The 20396-nt window shown below is 33.8% G+C and overlaps 1 long non-coding RNA gene across 3 annotated transcripts; it reads right to left on the bottom strand.

Moving 5' to 3' along the window:
- Positions 1-1905: 1905 nt before the first annotated feature.
- Positions 1906-18443, bottom strand: LOC145693376 (uncharacterized). 3 transcript variants are annotated; one of them, XR_014132760.1, is made up of 4 exons: positions 18335-18443; positions 11674-11846; positions 4723-4862; positions 1906-2080 (listed from the first exon to the last, which is right to left on the bottom strand). It is a non-coding gene; the product is annotated as an uncharacterized LOC145693376 (long non-coding RNA). The 3 variants fall into 3 exon arrangements; XR_014132761.1 differs by lacking the exon at positions 18335-18443 and adding an exon at positions 17778-18309 and having other exon boundaries at positions 11674-11840; XR_014132759.1 differs by lacking the exon at positions 18335-18443 and adding an exon at positions 17778-18286.
- Between the last annotated feature and the right edge of the window lie 1953 nt (positions 18444-20396).

The raw sequence follows: 20396 nt of genomic DNA, 5'->3' as shown, positions 1-20396 counted from the left end.
TCGTCTGAAACTAGTTTAATATTTTCTTAACATTTGCTACTGCTACAAAACACCAAGAAAAGTAATTTGAAAATGTTTTTGATTTGTCTACCTTATATTCTCTGAATATTTTCTATCATGTACAGAAAATATTTTCTAAATATTTTGTCATGTACCCGGGATCCCTTAATATTACAAGGCGACACCACAGGGGGCACTGTGCAATACAAGTGAAGAAAACTAAATTATCTCGGACACACATTCTATATCTATGCCAATATTCATTGAAAAATGATATGGAGGAACAATAACAATCGGAACAAATCACATGCATTTTGTGAAAAGTATTCTTAATGGAACTAAAAAAAATGCTATAGTACAGTTTCTTACAGAAGTATTAAAAATATACGAAACTTACAAACACGTGTATATAATGAGTTTTTCTTATAAAGAATCACTATAAAACGTGATCATATCACCATGACTCTTAACACAAGGACGACGTGGACCACTCAGATGTCCACAGTCGAGGTGTCTTAATTGTGCTCTTCGTTGTATGTTTTACACAACACTAAAACAGCTATTGTCGTGCGTAGAATAAATGACAGGGCACAAGGAAGACATCCCAGTTATCAACATGTGAGTGGTTCATGTCGTCCTTGTGTTGAAAGTCATGATGAAATAACTCGAGTATAAAGAAATCAGGTCTACTAAGCTAAAGTACATAATTACAAAAGGAAAGAAAATGCAAGACTGGACTAAGATTTGAACCTGTAACTTTAACTTACCGTGTCGATGCATTAACCACTAGGCTACTCACTGTTTCCGAATAGTCATTCATTCTACCACTCCTGAAGTCAGTGCTCAAGCAACCAGACCGCATTGACTATACCGCAACTTGTGAAGTACTTGGGCAACCAGTGTCTATACTACAGAACCCCACTGGTGGTAAGATTTATACATGATAAATGGGGAAAATAACTTATTTTATATCATGTAAATATTTAATGCGATATACAATCGATTATTTCTTTGAGTTATCGTATATAATAAAGAAATTATCCTTAAAATGATCAAAATTCCACCATCCTACATTACTTATAATTACATAAACCGAAAGCCAAATAAAGGAATGAACCTTTAAAAGACAATACATAAAATAAAATCCTGTAGATTTATTGAGAATAATTACAGTAATAATGTATTAAATTTTACATTAAGTATACATTTGTAGTACACAATATATTCAATGTGAATACATAAACAAAAAGTCTATATTAATTTAAGTCTACTAATTGCATACCGTACATTATAATAGTTTGAAATGTATATACACCTCATCAGTGTATCAATTTTAACAAGTTTTATTTAACATAAAAAAAGCACACTTACTTTGTAAGAAAAGTTCGAACAGAGTTGCACCTTACAAACTCTTCCCCACACCCTAGTATTGTAGTTCAGAAGATGACTGTACCAATCACCGAAAACCAAGCAGCAGAATCATGCGTTTACTTACGTCCCCCCCCCCCCCTCAACACACACAAAATAAGTTAAACTATTTCTTGAAAAGTTCTCTGTCACCTTCATCTAAGAATATATTTAGCGATACGAAATAGGTATATTATACATTACTTTAGAATCTGAAGTGTGATTTAACTGCCATAAATTAAAACTGAGCATAATATACCCGCAAATTAGCTTAAATGAGTACCATACACATCACACGAAGCGAGCTACGCCAATAAAAAAAATCACAGTCAATAAGAATTAATTAGATCTTCAGTCTATATTTTTAAATTGGTGTTATGTTGACGCTATGAACTTTGGGCTTCATATACTAAATGTCTCTATGCCAAACACTCTATATATAAAACGTTTTTCGTCGAATCTGCAAATTGAGCAAGCCGCGCGCTAATGATGGGAGGCTGATGATAGTTTATCACATAGGAAGACACTGAAATGCTAGGTGAGTCACAACACTTTCTTCCTTTTTCTGGGATTCATCCTTACTTACGGTCAAATTTGGTACCGTCTATGTAGTACCTGTGTACGGCGTACTTTGAAATCATCTCGGTTGATAGCCTCCAAACACAGTGGACTCCTAAAATAAACCAATTGTTGTAAAATTACTATTTGTAGCATGTGTGAAAAAATTTAAAAACGAAAGATATCTCAGAATCAAGGTTAAGTCAAACGAAGCGTTTTATGCGGGTTTTTTATCTTATCTCAAGCTATCCAAAATACTAAAACATTGTTTCCTATACTTTTGGAAGTTATATAGTAAATATCTTAATAACTATCACTCAAATTTGGTACGCTGAATAAAGTTATAGTGTAAATATAGAATTGAAACTATGATCCAAACTTAAAATAATGATATTACAGAACACAATAAACTTAACTTAGGATGAAAATGGAAACTGTAGATGCATGAGTATTACTGAGCGAAGGAAGGAAAGTAACTCAGCTGGGTTACGAGTTTGACAGAGTTCATACACAGAAATCGTTCGGTGGTTTATATTTCCTGCTTCGACTTAAAAGATAAAGAAGATAAGCTCGCTTTAAAAAGAGTTAAAAAGAAAAGAAAACTTTTAAAAGATTTAATTTATTCTGAATTTTTGTTCAGTATTTGTAAATAAATAATGTAGAAAACCGACACAGAGCTTGCCCGCTGGACTCTGGTGCCCAAATCCCAACTCCGCTATATGCATGCCTGCCATAAAGTAATAGAGATATAAACTTTTTTTAAAAAGTGCAGATTAAGCCTAGCTTAATATTTACATTTTTTTTTAACGATACCTACAGTATGGTGCTAAATTCGTCGTACAAAAGCAGAGGAGTGTTTCCTGAGAGTAAAACAAACAAAAGTTCCAATAAACTTAGGGCGAGAAGCCCATTGTTCACGTGTTATAGGCTGCCGAAAACATGAAAAAATCAATTCTAAAGGTCCATAGCTCCAAAACTATGGGACCTACCAAAGTCGGGTCAAGACTTCACTTAGGAACTAATATGTGCTTTATCCAAAAATACATGTTTTAGAATCCTAAGGTACTCACGCAACAATTTTTGTGGAGGTAGTTGGAGAGTACTTTATATCATAGGCCCATAGTCAAACTCCCTCTATAAACATTGTTGTGGAAGCACCTTAGGATTCTGAAACACGCATTTTTGGATAGGGAAGTCTTGACCGGACCAAGGTAGGTCCCATAGTTTTGGAGCTATGAACCTTTAAAGTTCATTTTTTCATGATTTCAGCAGCTTATAACACATAAACGATGGAGTTTCCGCCCTATGTTTATTGTTTTTTTTTTTTTTTTTTTTTTTTAACTCTCAGGAATCACCCCTCTGCTTCTGTACACCGAATTTAGCGCCATACTGTATAAATTAATAAGGTAGAAGTATATGTGATCCTTCTCACTATGCTCACTTATAGATATATCTTAAAGGCTAATGATAAATAACACCAGCCCTCTGCTCCTATACCACCCTGTGATACCGGGGCAGGACGTTTGGGCGCGAGACGTTTGGACGCAAAGCCGTATATCTAAATAGGTTAATCTACTTAAATGGGTTATAATGTACTTCAAAAATAGAAACCGGATGATTACGTACTAAAAGCCTTAAAAATAGGCAATAATATCACTAAAACTCAAAAAATAACTGCACAACGTAAAATTAAGAAGTTCGGAAAGGTTAAATTTGATCCACATTTTCTTTAAAATGCCATGGCAAACAGTCACTGAAAGTCTCAGTTGCAACAAATGCTTAATTTAGTTCTATTTTTTTTTTTTTTTTTTTTTTTTTTTTTGTGGGTGTGTGTGTGTATAGTGCAGAAAAAAATGGGTCTAATTATTTTGTTCTTAGAATGATATAATCCTAATTTCAGGAAAATCGGAGACAATGACCTGCAGAAATTTTTTTCAGCATGAATCTATATTGGGCTAAAATAAAATTTGCTGTAGGTATCCTACAACACCCCAAAGTAAACTTCTGTGAAGTTATCTTTACAATATCTCTAACGTAAAGGATATTCATAACTTCATAGCAATTCATTACACTGCATTACTGCTTATTACTACGTATTTGCAACACAGATAATTGGAAAGGAAACAACAGTGAAATCTAATATACCTATTGAATAATTTGCTTTGTCTTATGTTACAATTACCATGACATTAACATTCCATGACGGAATTATGGGCCAAATCCAGCATTATTCTGCAATGTCAACAGTTTCAAAATTCTGTACGGCGAATTCTTTTATCAGCTTGAATATATTTTCTTCTTTCAGTTCAGTTGATTTTGAGTTTAACGTCCCGTGAACAGCGAGGCTATACAAAACGTGAACCTACTGATTAACGTGGAATCCGAACTACGACGTGAGCTCTCGTCGGGAATTTTCTTCTTTTCTTGGGCGGATCGTCTTCTTGAAGCATTGTCTCGTGTCCTGCTTCTCTTTTTTCCTTCGAAATGCATCAATAAAGCGCCAAATCAACCAATGTCGTTCCTTTACGTTCGATATATTATAAAGAACAGAAGTTTGTTTATTTTAGGGTGTCATTGGCTGCCTACAGTAAATTCTATTTGACCCATTCTTCCTATTTCAATGTATAGTTAGTGCCTATTTCTATGAAAATTTATTAATATTATAGTGTCTCAACTTTCTATCAATACAATAGTCTCAACTATATGGTTTAATGGGCATATCGAATAATAATAAAAAAACATTCAATAAATACTCACTTCCTGAACTACCCAATACATAGCATAAAGAACAGCTATGTTCATTCCAAAACCAGCTCGTAATGATTTTTTCTGATCTCTCGGAACAGGTCAGTGCTTAATAAACATTTCTTACGTTTTGTACCATGTGTTTTAATAATCTATTATAGAAAAAGAAAATGCAAAAAATTAAAATATGTACAGTATTTTACAAATTTTAAGTCACATCTTTATAGTAACTAAAAATTAATGAGAAATGTACATTGTTTTTAACTTAAATTAGATATCTGAGTTAAAATTGAAGCAAAAATAAATAAATAAATAAATAATAAAATTGTACCATCGCCATCTCAGATATGGTTCAAACTTTTTTTAATAGGAACTAGACATGTTTTTAAGGGGCTTTTTTTTTGTCGAAAAAAAAATTCCCACCAAGTAATGGGCCAACAAGGACGGGGAGTACAATTCATGAATTGTAGAAAACGTGGAAAATGGTCAAATTCGGAGCCTCACAATTCAGCAATGGAGACATATAGAGTTATAATTCTTGTTGTGGTATGCACATAGGGATATGAATAAACTATATTTTATTATAGTTTGGTTTGCGCATGCGTATCTTTAAGTACATAAATTAACAAATGAACGTAAGTTTATGTGAAAAGTCGAAGTTTATGCTTTTTTTCGAGCACTTCCGGTTCGAATTTTAAATTCTGTTTTCACGGTTGGTAAGACCTAGTTACCCGCTCCCCCCCCAAAAAAAAAGTATCGCTTCTGTGTGCAACCGTTTTATCGCAAAAAATTCGAGAAATCGTCAAATTTTCAAAATCGTCATTTTCTCGAAAACATCATAATTTCAAATTCTTAAATTTTGTCAGATGGTTCAACTGTACATGAATAATAAACACACCAAATAGCATTCTCGACCAATGCTTCATGAATGAACTACAGCCTTTTTAAGTTAGCGAACTTTCGTTAACTTTGAAGTCACAGTTTGCAACAATGAAAGTGGAAAAAAATGCTACCGCAAAGCACCGTGTAAAATTTCAAGATAAAAATTCTATTTTACTGCATGTGGACTTCGCTTAAATTGGACTGTTATTCTGCAAAGGGAAGTTCAGAGTGATCACTGGAGAAACGAGCAAATCTCCTTTACGGGAGTGATATATTATTATGAAACAACTGACAGTTTTGCCATAATAAGCGATGACAAAACACACGATTCGGCTCGTACTCATAGCCATGAATAAGATTCTAAAAATACTCGAAGAAAAGCGAAAATATGCGTTATAGAAAAAGGTTCGAGTACGTGAAAATAAGTGTCTACAATTTAATAAACCGTTTCAGTGATTTCTGATGGTGCTGCATTCCACTTTAAAAATTGCTTTCAGATGTCCAAGATGCAGACAGGTCCGATAAAGCAGTGGCTTTTCAGTGAAACCGGCCGTGGTAAGGGTCTCTGCGACGTATTGGGGAGAGGGGGGATAAGAATGTGGCAACACGGGAAAACGAAAAACAGATTCACGGTATTAAACCAGCAGAAAAATTCGTGAGTATAGTGCAAGTACCAACTCCGGGTATTACTCTCGTCTTGTTGCCAAAAACCGAATTCGACAATTAAAAAAAAAAAAGAAAGAAAAAAAGAAAGGGAAAGGTGTGTGACCGGTAACTGGTATTTACCGAAGTCATCTTTGGCTTTTATGGCAGTAACGGGTCACTATGGACTAACTTCATGCTTTCCCCAAAATCGAGCTTCTGCAATTCAAAGTGTAGATTTAAGAAATTTGAAAAAAATAACTTTTGTTACATACATTTATAATAACCAGTGATGGATAGCAGAAATATTATCAATAAATCAAATATTACATGAAATTGCAGTGTTCTTTGTGTTTCCAGGAGGCGCGGTGGCTCAGTGGTAGAGCGTTCACCTCCGGTGCTTGGGGTCCTTGGTTCGATCCCAGCTCGCGCCGTGTGGACTTTGTGGTGGACAAACACCGTGCTGGTGGGTTTTTCGGGGTTCTCCCGTTTCCTCCCACTTTCTTCATTCCGCCATTTCACTCATTTCTCATAATCACTGTCTCCTTTAGCCTAACCGGCATAAAAGTGGGACGTAAAACTCCCAAGATTTCATTTCATTATTTTTTCTTTGTTTCCACATGCACCTTCAACAGGGTACAGGTTTCCAGAAGAGAATAAGAGAAGAGAATATAAGTGTTTTGTGACTATCGACAACGTGCTACGAGTTGTGAGTGCACCTACACCTATTGGAGCATCTGCCATGGTTACATGCTATTAGCGAAGAAGACACTAAGTAAGCAAATAATTACTTCAGAGTGGAAAAAATCAGTGAAACTTTGTTTCGTAATCGTAATTTACACCTCAGGTTACATCGGTTTAAGAAAACGGAGAAGGGGAGGCTCATCTTATTATTTGAGAGAGCCTTTTTGATCAAAATAATAAAAAGGAGCCAGGAAAAACTTTTATTCTTTATTTAATGAATGTGAACCACAAACATCATCAAATTGTTGCACTTTCATTGTTTTCAGTGTTACCAACGGTGATATTGAAGTTAATGAAACTTCGCTAACTTCAAGAGGCTGTAGTTCATTCATGAAGCATTGGTCGACAATGCTGTTTGGGGTGTTTATTATTCATGTAAAGTTGAACAATTTGACAACATTTCAGGATTTTAAATTATGGTGATTTCGAGAAAGGTGATTTTTGAAAATTTGACGGTTTCTCGAATTTTTTGCGACAAGACGGTTGCACACACAAGCAATACATTTTTTTTTTTTCGAGAAGTGCGTAACTAGGTCTTACCAACCGTAAAATAGAATTTTAAAATTCGAACCGGAAGTGCTCGACGCAAACTTCGACTTTTGAGATAAACTTACGTTCATTTGTTAATTTATGTACCAAAAGATACGCATGCGCAAACCAAACTATAATAAAATATATTTTATTTATATCCCTATGTACACTCATGTCCAAAATGATTGTCGCATATCTATAACTGTCTTGTAAGAATATAATTTGATAATGATTTTGCAGGGTACTATTAATACTGATACTACATGTATAATCGGGAAATGTATATTCGTAGTAAATTTCAGAAGAAAAGAATTACAAACCCGAAAATTAGAATGAGTAAAACAAAATGTTGCTAAATGGACAAGAAAGTTTTATTTTCGTTTTATTGTTCTTATTTACTGCTCTTTTGACATGAAATTTGCCACATACATCGTCTTTCCCGATTATACACATACTAACATTATAAGAAATACCGGACGAATTCGTTATCAAATTATATTCCTACAACATATTTATAGACATGCGACAATAATTTTTGTCATGAGTGTACATACCACAACAAGAATTATAACTATCTGTCTCCATAGCTGAAAGAAGAACAGGTTACAAATACAAAACATACCTAAAATATAAAAACTTACTCTTTTCTTTATCATAGCACTATTGTATTCTAGATTCCTCGCCCAACTAAATGAGGATTTCACTTACGAAGTATCAATAACACTAAAACTGTATTCTGTAACCATAGCCGCCCGCTGCAGGGAGCACTTGCTTTAGCAATGGATTTTCCTAATTAGTATTAAAATATGCTAATTTTTTTTTATTCACACACAACAGTTAGTGAAGTTAGCAGTGAGTTGTAATAATTGTTTTTTTACATTAAATATTATGTGGTTCTAGGTATTTGTATCCGCGTCTTTGCTTGAATGTCGGTCATTTTGCCCACTTCCCCCTGTAAAAAAATCCTGTGGGAGTTACTATGTCTACATTTCCCTTTAAAATTCGCTTATATACTACATATACATCTATATAGCAACTAATTTTTAATAAAGATGAATATAGTTATCGAGAGCCGTAATTAGTATACACTACTTTAATTGGTTAGTGCATCGCATACATGACAATGACAACTAGCATATCTGAGGATGTTTCATACTGTGACCAGAAAAATTTACTTCGAAATATCCCATACTGCAGCTAATTTAATATTATATAAGCATTTCGATACTCGAAAAGAAAGATCAATTGAGACGTGTTAATTTATCCTGAATAACTGAGTCCTGCAAGCAAGGAAGAGGGGTTAAAATAACTAATTGTCTATAACAGCCCAAGTACCGGCAATAATTAAGTGCAATGAGCAATTACAAAGACGAGACGGCTATTTTTACCGCAAAACTGTACAGCTGTTATTCCTTTTGCTTAATGTAACCAAGTAAGTTGGTTAACACCTTTTGACAATTTTCTTGGTAACTAAAGGTCAGAAGGTATAGCGTCATTGGCTTCCCGCACTTGGACCTGCTCGTCACTGGGGGTGTGGTAAGAGGATAGCAAATCACCAGCCACCATTCACTGCGCTCAGCGAGCCACGAGTAACCAAGCTGGCAACTCCCCATAAACGTCACTACAACTTTTCACGGGAAAGCAACGACGTTATACCTTACGTACTATAGTAATCCAGGAAAAGGCAAAGTGTAGTATCACTGAGTACTATTCGGCTACACGACTTCTAGCGTAGTTTTGACCGAAATTCGACTATCAGCAGCTAAGTTATCATTTAATTCTTACTCTGCACACGAAAAAAAAAAAAAAAAAAAATCATATGAACCCGTGGTCAAACGTCTATAGTTACAGGCTGCCGAAAACGTGCGAATAGGAAATTTAGAGGTCCAGAGTTCCACTACTGTGAGACCGATCCCAGTCGAGTCAACACATTACTTAAGAGCTAGTACGTGCCCTATCCAAATATCCATATTTCAGAATCTTGCGGCACTTACACATTAATTTTTATAGAGCCAGTTGAGGAATACTCAGTAAAGTTGAAGTGCTCATAAACTGTCCATTGATACGCAAGCACCGCAGAATTCTGAAACATGGGTATCTGAATAGGGCACATACTAGTTCTTAAGTGATGTCTTCCTTGACTGCGCTCGGTCCCACACTGAAGCTATAGATTTTTAAAGTTTATTTTCTTATGTCTTCGACAGTCTATAGCTTCGAAAGTATGGACTTTTTACCACAGGCCCATATGAACTATTCCTTTGCTCTGATGTGACAAATCACCTCTGTAGGTTTGATGCTTTAAATTTTTTTACACCCTATATATATACCAGGGTTGGCTGGTTTAAACCAGCTGGTTTTTTTTAAAAAAAAAAAAAAACCAACTGGTTTAAACCAAAAAACGAAAAATGTTCGTAAAAGTGTAAGTGTTTGTAAAATCTTGATGAACACACATTTGTGGGTTATCACGTTTCACTCCCATATATTATTCGTGTTATATTCAGACCTGAATTCCCCATTCATTACTCAAAAAGATTATACTACAAAAGCAATTTTTTTTTTTTAAGTTTATAAATGTTTGTGATTTTTTTGTAGTTGTTATTATTGTTATGTAATTGCAATCAAAGAAAAATTCTAAATATTGTTTCGTTTCAATGTTTACTATTGATAAAATACTTAGAAATGCCGTACTTTGTGTGTGTGTGTGGGGGGGGGTCATACAGACCCCACGAGAGGCATTTAGTGAAATGAGAACTATTTTTGGTATCTATTTATGTATAAATGAGTCTGAGCCAAAGTGGACTCAAATAATTCGTATCTTTATTCACTTTTCTTACTGATATGCAAATTAAGTCGTTGTATTTCTTTAATTTGGACCAATAAAAGTCATTGTTAACTAACTTGAACTAAGGTAGTTCTGTACTCCGTAGTACTTAGAAATTGTCCATATGTAATTCTCTATAATAGTTTTACTTGTGCAACTGTTTATCTTTTTGCTCTTCCGAAATTACTCTTGACAATTATATCAAGAAGAATGTAAAGATCAGTTCAACGTATTTTTATCAGGATTCCTTCGTGAGTGAGTCGGCAGACGTATCGCATTTGTGGCCAATTAGTCCTGGTTCCGAGTTCAAATGGAGGACAATTTCTCTCGGATGTAACTCGAGAAGCGGTTTTTATTCCGCTTTAAGCTTATGTGACTCCTTCCAGCATAACCCGGTTGTTGCATAATAACATCAGGATGAAAAAAAACTTATTTCTGTCCATATATGATATGAATATATAGAGCAAATTATTTAAACCAAACAAACCTGGTTTAAACCAAAAAACCGTTTTTTTTTTAAAATAAAAACCATGGTTTTTGCCAACCCTGATATATACTAATATAAAGAAACGTGGAGAAAGTTATATTGTTTACTGACATAACCAAGACATACGGTTAGTGACATAACCAAGAAGGCAGCAATCTTCTAGAACACAGGAACGTCTTCCCATTTAGCTGTAATAAAAACAGAAAACAACGTGCCCTGCGGGGCACTAACCCGTCTCCACTCGCTAACGCTCACTCGGCATTATTATGTTAATTAAATGTAAAACTTTGGTAAAGAAAGAACCCAATTATTACACTTTTAGCCAAAGCTCACGCTCACGCCTCAAGCTGCGGCTCACGCTCATCACGTTGTTCATCATAAACTCGCACAGCCTAGGATCGAACTAGGGATGCTGATGAAAGAATTGGTGAAAAGAAAATGTGGAGGGAAAAGAAAACTCACGCTCATCACGTTGTCCATCATAAACTCTCATACTCTAGGATCGAACTAGGTGCATTGAGAGATCTACTATTTAATACCGTGCCTACAGTCCCTCCACCCCCCAATTTCACACTCAGTTGAATAAACTGTGTCTGTGTAACGTAATTAACTGACAAATTACACTTGTTCTAATACAAAAAGAAGAAATGAATATCGTAATCTGAAAATACATAGTACTGCCCGCTGATCTAGTTACTAGTGTGTGTGCATTTCGGGCACGAGTCTCACGTTCGATTCCCTCCGGGAGAGTACAAAAATGTAATTTCTTAATTATTTACGTTCATTCTTCATCCATCTCGTTTAGCATAAAGAGTATAACTATGGAACGTTATCTGAACATACATAGTTCACTCACCTTTTCTTTATCATGATCCCTTTCTATTTTTAGAGCTTGTCTTTCTTGCTTCAGCTTACATTCCATTTCTTCTTTCGACGTCTTAAGATCCCTCATGTTGCATTCCAGCACTTTGTTCCTCGCATGACAACTAGCTAGTTCCATTTCCGCTGTTTCTAACCTTTCAGCTAAAACTGAAAATATAATAATAAAAATAAATATTATCATTTCCCTAAATTTGCTTTCTATATAAATATGTAAGAATTCTCAAGGAAGTATTGTGACCTGCTTACCCAACGCACCAGAAGTAAGCATTCTACAAATGAACCACCGTGATCCCCACGTCTTCTTTAGACTATATGGCATAAGCGTTAAGATATAAAACAAACGTTTCATTTGAAGTTTTACAACCCCAAGCAATAAAATTATTTCCGCCAGTTGAAGAAAGACACACGCAGCGTTTTCATTTTAACTTTTACGATAATTAACAGAACAAACGAAAAACAAATAAACAAATGCCGATCGAGTCGAATTGTAGAAGATTCGCTACGCTCGTTTCTATAATTAACAACTAAAACCACGATGCGTAACTAGATCAAACACAACAATAACTTGTCATCACTTATGGAAATTCCCTTTCTTGTATATATATATATATATATATATATATATATATAAAGAACAGCCCGTTCTGCATTGTTACTACGCCTATATCTGTATTTTGACTTGTTAATTTTATTCAGCATAGTAACAGAACTCAAAGTGAAAGACAATATACGCCAGATAACAAGTAAAAGTATAAAGTACTGTCCTAGCTCCACATACTCAAATTCATTACATTTCAAATCTTTGATCAGTAAATTCAGTCTCAGCAACTAAAGTATTTCTTACGGGAAGAGTTATATTACTGGGCGAAAGACACTTTAGAAAGGCTTACTTGTTACGGGTGTAAATATGCGTTCAAAGGAATGCCATTGAAACGGTTGTGATATAAACACCAACCAACATGGGTATGTGGTTGCCACTAAAAACTACAAATGCTACATAACCGAGTCAGGACAGGAGCGCAACAAGGAATGGGGCAGCGTGAAGTTGCGTCCGTAAGGAATAAGTGCGTCAGCGAGGGTGCGTATGCGCGTAAGCTAATGATTACGTAAAGACTAAAATCATCATATATTGTTATTAATTACCAGGGTTGGCCAAAACCATGGTTTTTATTGAAAAAAACTTTTTTTTGGGGGGGAGGTTTAAACTTTTTTTTGTTTGTTTGTTTAAACCAGTTTTTTGGTTTAAATAATTTACTCTATGTATTCATATTAAATATGGACAGAAATTAGTTTGTTTCCCCTTGGTGTTATTATGCAACAACAAGGTTATGCTGGAAGGGGTCACAAGCTTAAAGCGGAATCCAAACCGCTTCTCGACTTACATCCAAGAGAAATTGTCTATTTGGACACGAAACCGGGACTAATTGGTCACAAATGCGATTGCCGACTCACTCACGAAGGACATCTGATAAAAATACGTGGTACTGATCTTTACATGGTCCTACTTGTTAATACAATTGTCAAGAGTAATTTCAGAAGGACAAAAAGACAAACAGTTACACAAGTAAAAACATTATACCTAGAATTATATATAAATCGGGAAACTCCCGCCTTAGCCATTAGGAAAATCCTGTTATTACTTTACATGTATCTGTATGTAAAATTTTAAGGTCAACGGATCATAATCACTACGCTAAAATTGAGGTATTAAATTACAAATTTGGTATGTATATATCATTCAATAAAATTAAAACCAAGTCAAATCCAAACTGATGTTGGAAGCTACGTAGGCACTTGATAAATTGGGCAATTTCTATCAATATATTTAAGCAACCTTGGCTTCTTTATAAAACAACAGGCATTCATTCAAGTAGAAATATATCATTTGGTTTCATTTCGTATGTTTAGGCTTAACATCCTTATGAAATACCAAGTTTATCACGGAGAGGACTCCTGCTTAGAGGGACACCTCGAATCGCTACTTGGTTTACACTTGAAAGATGGGTTGTGGTTCGACCGAGAATTAAACACGGGACCCCTTGATTAAAGGGTGGAAAGTAGATAAAAGTAATGCGGATGATTTGATATGTGGAAACGTCACCATGAAGTTCACACGATTTAATGCATTTTTCGTTTTTTTTTTCTTTTTTTTGGTTTAAACCAGTTGTTTTTTTTTTTTAAAAAACCAGCTGGTTTAAACCAGCCAACCCTGTTAATTATACACTGCTCTCCTGAAATAAAAGTAGTACTCCTTTTGTAAATTTTGCAAATCTCTACGGACCTAAAATAGTACATTCCCACGTAAATGTAAACTAAAACAAATACATTACAATACAAATTAAAATCAAGTTGTATAACCTCTACTGTTACAAAAAATACATCCGCTCGTTCTGCCATAAATTACTACAGCACTCATCCCGGAAAGTTAAAATTTGACTCTGTTCAAGAATGTATATAAGTAATCAATATATAAGGAATGTGAATATGGATGAAATAATCAGATGAAAATCGTAATCTGACGTGTAAGTTTTAAAACATAATTCAAAGCGGGTGGAAAAAATCATGATTTTTTTAAAAAAAAATCATTTTTGATGAATTTTTTGATTTAAATTGATTTTTTTGATTTAAATCAAATCTTTCTCCTCGTATAATACAACTCGCGAACTGAAGAATAAGCATTACAAATTAGTATTAAATGTCAATTATGCCATTTAAGTGAAAGTATTGGGGTTGAATTTTGAATTAATCCCCAATCGTTAACCTATATCAATCCCAAACAATGTTTCTTAGCTTTAAATTATGGCTTTTTTTTTTTGGTAAATTATAGACTTTTAGTCAAGCATCATCCCTATTTATCCTAGGATGATGGTTCATACCTCATTCTCTTCAGAATAGAACAGCCTTTAAAACGGTAACACTCACATTTTCCCTATCATGTCCCTGAAGCGGAAAATTTTGAGAGATGTCGGGATTTTTTTTTTTTTTTCAAATTTTGATCCCCTCTGGACTCCCTTGTGTTAACGCACAGATCTCAAAATCAACTGTTAAATACTAAGGGTGTACTAAATGTGTATAAAATTTCAAGCTTCTATCTTGAATAATAAGGGCGGGAAAAATATTTAACAATGAGCTAAGAACATCCTCACCATACCCCAGATGACACGGGTGTAATATAAAAATTTCCTCAGACATCTTATTTATCCTAGAATAAAACAGTTTCAAACGGTACCATTCAAATGTGTCCATCGTGTAGGCTATCTGGGGCTGGAAAATCACGAAAAAACGGATTTTCTGTTAAGAAATATCCCCCTTTTTTTTTTTTTTTTTTTACTTTTTACCCCTCTGTACCGCCTGTGTTTAAAGGCAACAATCTGAAACAAATCTGAAAAATACTAAGGGGTGAAGTGAATGAGTGTCCAAAATTTCAAACTTCTAGATACAAAAGTAAGCCCGCGAAAAATAATATCCCCGAATACCCCAGATTTCCGTATAAAACATGATCTCAGGTAACAGTTTACTGAAACATCCCTATTTATCCTAAGGTCATGGTTCGTACATCATTCTCTTCGGAACAGAACAGCCTTTCAGATGGTACCATTCATATATCTCCATCTTAGGCGGGTAAATCGCGAAGAAAGCTATTTTTTGTTAAAAATATCCTTTTTTTTTTTTTTTTTTTACATTTTCGCCCCTCTGGACCCCCCTGTTTTCACGCAGAGATCTGAAATCATCTGAAAAATACTAAGGGTGCACTGAACGAGTGTGCAGAATTTCAGTATTCTGAATGCAAAATGTAGGCCCGCCAAAAAATAATAAAAATAGACACAAAAAAATTTTTTTTTTAAATTTATGACGTCCTCACATCCTATGTCTCGTCGCAGAGATAAGTGAAAGCATATGTAACGTGCTCTACAATTCCTTCAATCTTGAAAAAACAAAGTAAAAAGCTTTATTAGTACTTTTTTAATCGAATAATAAAGATTTTATCCTATCACCTAAAAATAGGTGATATAATTTAAAAGTTTAAGCGTTAAGGAAAAAGTACAGCAACGCTTATTAAAGTGACACTTTTTTCCTCAAAAGTCACTCATATTTGGCAGGGGCATATTTTAAAGGAAATTGTAACTAGCTTGCGGCACGAAATACATAAATTTTGCCTAAAGTTATAAAGTCTAAAAAAAAAAAAAAAAAAAAAAAAAAAAAAAAAAAAAAAAAAAAAAAAAAACAACGGAGAGGGATAGGACACTTCTAAATACGCCGTATTATCTGGGAACAAATATATAGACGCACACACAAAAGAATCTTCGTCTTAAATGTCGATGGTGATTTCCCCGTTGGAATAGCTAACGATTTACAATATAAACCCTATGTTACGAAGAGAACAGGATTGCCCTGTTACCCGTTCAAAACGGGATTTTCCCTAATCATCCTCTGCATGACACTTGTTTTCAAAGCTGTACATACTGTACATTTGAGTCTCATTGTATTATGATTATCATCTTCCATAAAATCGGAATAACAGAACAGAAACGGGACTTTACTTATTTCCACTTTAAATTATTTCGGAATTTGATTTAAATCAACGATTTTTATTTAAAAAATCAAGTGATTTAAATCTTGATTTAAATCAGACTGATTTAAATCAATCCACCCTGATTCAAAGTATACGCTTGTATTTACATACTGCACAAAGAAGCCACCATGAACTCAAGTTATGAAGGCAATGTTCCAGTAAAAGACAACTTCTTAATTGCTTCTTATTTGCGAGAATAAACCATTAAAATGTACAGGAGAAATATGTAAATTGTTCTATTTTTCAATATCACTCTTTACTCGCAGTCGCACCTACACTTTGCTGCCTCCTCTACCTTTACCGTTCTGATTCAGACAGCACTAGTGCTTGCTAGTTCCCACATAGCACGGGTCATTTTGAACTGTAGCATCTGACCTAAAATAGAATAGCGCAGTATACGTTAATACATTACTGCTGCTGTATTCTGACAACTCATCTCTACTTTGGGTTAGTTTATCCCCCCCCCCCAAAAAAAAAGAAAAAAAAGAAATTTACCAGATCTTTCAGTGTTAATCAGATTTAGGTAATAGTATACAACAGCTCCTCATCGTGTTCCGTACTCGAGGATAGTTCTTACTCTTGCACCACGTACAGAAATGGTGGTATGTCATGTACAAGTGGTAATAGAACACATAAGAAACCCAGATCATGTTGTACTCACACTGGAATATGCAGTATGAGTACACCGTGATCTGCGTTTCTTATGTGTGCTATTACAACTTCTACATGAAATACCATCACGTTTGTACGTAATGCAACAGTAAGAACTATCCACGAGCACAAGACATGCAATATGCGTTCAAGTCCCTTCTCCCCCCCCCCCCCACACACACACAGTGAAATATAAAGTACAAGGGCACTACAGAGGCGCACATAAAGTGCACCGTACTCGAGGATAGTTCAAACTCTTGCACCACGTATAGAAATGGTGGTATGTCATGTACAAGTTTCAGTCGATAAGTAAATGAAAATCGCTTTGTTACCCCATTTTCAAGTTGCTAGGTCCTCAATGAATAATCCGTAAAATACTGAACTTCCTGAGTCCTCGGGAAATGATGAGGACCTGTTGTATACTATATCCCAGATTTATTCTGTACATTACGATTAATTTTATTCTCGCCTTATGTAATTGACCCCACATTTTATTACCCAAGCCTGGCCCTTACAATCAGGAACCTTAAATTAGAACAGAAAAGACGGTGCAGTTTTACTATACGGATCCACACATTGTAAAATGTACAGAAAAATTTTGGAAAGTGTTTAATTTGCCCATTTTATGTTGAGAACAGAACCCAACGAATCCCTGGGGGGGGGGGCTTCTAACCTTTCTACTGCTACTCCTACTACTGCATACACTATGGATCCGGATAGTAAAACTGCACGGAATAGACTAATCTATAGTTTGCTTTCTCAGACTCATTGCACACTCATTTCAGTTTACAATAACTTTACACTTTATGCTCACAAGATACTTTATCGAAAATATCTCCAACGTCGATATCTACCTTCCTCTGCTGATGGTTCTTCCTTTTTCTTTTTCCGTAATTGTCTTTGGCCATCACTTCCCCTTTCCTTGTATTTAAGAGGTCGAATGTGTCGTCAAAATTTAGCTTTGTGGCTATAGGTCTATTCGGAAAAGTATTTTCAGTATCTACATAGCTTCTGAATCGATCCATTAACTTCCCTATAGATCTCGTATCAGAAGTCGGAGAATACATGATTCCTTCTTTTAGATAACTCTTCGCTTCACACAACTTAACGTGATAGTATTTAAGCTTCATACATTATTTTCCTGTACTTTACTTCGCCGGATAATAATTGGTACAGTGTAAATCCTGCATAAAACTCAGAATAAAATTTTTAAAATTTGAAAAAATACACACGCACGAGAAACATACGAAAATTCCAATGATGCCAGGCCGGCAAGGAACATTCCTTTATATTGTATCTCAATCTCCACTAATAATTAAATTCGTATTTCAGGATCAGCCCATGTTTCAACTGAAAATATCACAGCATACATAATTAGCCCATTTTATGTCGTGAACAGAACTATACCAACCTCTGCGTGACTTCTAAGCCGGCCAAATGAAACACTACTTTTGCGTTGCATTAACGCAAATCGGTATGAAAAGTGGCTCCAAGACTAAACGTCCTATGGAGAGTCAATTTGGAACCTATTTTGTTTTTTATATCATGTATGTAAAACATTTTTAGTATTGCTTCCAAAATATTTTCTCTCTCAACATTAAAAACATATTACATTACATTCAACACAATATTTCTAGTACAATTTGTGAAAATTTTCGCTACATTATTTTCCTGCTAATGTTCTAAAAATGTATTTCCTGTACTTCATAAAATGTTTTCCAAACATTTTTTGAAAATGTTTCTGGTAAATATTTGGAATACTTCTCAGGTATAACAAGGAATATATTTTCTCCAGTAACGAAAGAGTATATTCTGAAAACAATGTAAAAATGTTTCTATAATATATCAGAAAATGTGGTTCACTAAAAACACAATATATTTTCCAAAACATAACGGAGAACATTTTCTATTCATTTTTAATATATTTTCCTTTCCTTGTTTTAAAGTTTATATTCAAAATTCGATAAAATATTCTGGAAATAATACTAAAATATTGGTCGGAAATGCTTCATTTAAGTTATATGAGAAGATTACCAAAATACTTTTGTAAAAAATTAAGTAAACCTTTTAAAAACATTTCTGAAAAATATTTCTTATATTACGAAAAAAAATAATTAAAATATTCTAAACGTTTTTAAAAATATATATTCAATATGTTTTCTCGTAAAAATAGAAAATATTGCTAATAACGTATTAGAAAATATTTTTTAAATATATGGAATATATTACATTTCATTGTTTTCCGTATCATATATGGAAAACATTTTTAGTATCATTTCGAAAATATTTCCCCTCTCAACAGTGAAAACATATTACATTACATCCAACACAATATTTCTAGTACAATTTGTGTATTTTTTCTTACATTATTTTGCTGCTAATGTTCTAAAAATATACTTTCTGTACTTCATAAAATGTTTTCCAAACATTTTTTAAAAAATATTTCCGGTAAATATTTGGAATACTTCTCAGATATAACAAGGAATATATTTTCTCCAGTAACGAAAGAGTATATTCTGAAAACAATGTAAAAATGTTTCTATAATATATAGGAAAATGTGGTTCACTAAAAACACAATATATTTTCCAAAACATAACGGAAAACATTTTCTATTCATTTTTAATATGTTTTCCTTTCCCTGTCTTAACGTTTTATATTCAAAATTCGATAAAATATTCTGGAAATAATACTAAAATATTGGTCGGAAATGCTTCATTTAAGTTATATGAGAAGATTACCAAAATACTTTTGTAAAAAATTAAGTAAACCTTTTTAAAATATTTCTAAAAAATATTTCTTATATTACGAAAGAATTTATTTTTAAAATATTCTAAACGTTTTTAAAAATATATATTCAATATGTTTTCTCGTAAAAATAGAAAATATTGTTAATAACGTATTAGAAAACATTTTTTAAATATATGGAATATATTTCATTTCATTGTTTTCCGTATCATATATGGAAAACATTTTTAGTATCATTTCGAAAATATTTCCCCTCTGAACAGTGAAAACATATTACAATACATCCAAAACAATATTTCTAATATATTTTGTGAATATTTTCCTGGATTTACTTTCTGGCAAGCATTCTCAAAATGTACTCTCGGTAATTTCTAAAATGTTTTACAAACATTTGTGAGAAAATATTTTCGGGAAATATTCGGAATACATTAGGGAAACCAGAATGGAAATCTCCAGAGAAGGAAAACCTTTTGCAAATCAAGGAAAATATTTTCTTTTGGTTGAGGAAATATTCCTTGCTGTGTGGGTATCTTTCAAAATTATTTATTGTTAGATATTGTAAATTTACGGTATCTATTTTAGTGGACGGGAAATTTTGCATCTAATCGGATAATTTCATGACTTCTAACAGGAATTCGCAGTTACGAAATTTGCATCACTGTCTTTTGAAAGGATGCCTAGAAAAAATACTACTAGAAAATAACTGAAAACACAAAATGGATTTGAT

This window comes from Thermobia domestica, chromosome 8, assembly GCF_964235325.1.
Source record: "Thermobia domestica chromosome 8, izTheDome1.hap1.1, whole genome shotgun sequence".
Lineage (NCBI taxonomy): Eukaryota > Metazoa > Arthropoda > Insecta > Zygentoma > Lepismatidae > Thermobia > Thermobia domestica.
The sequence above is the reverse complement of the archived record's forward strand: the minus strand, read 5'-3'. Positions and strand labels throughout refer to the sequence as shown.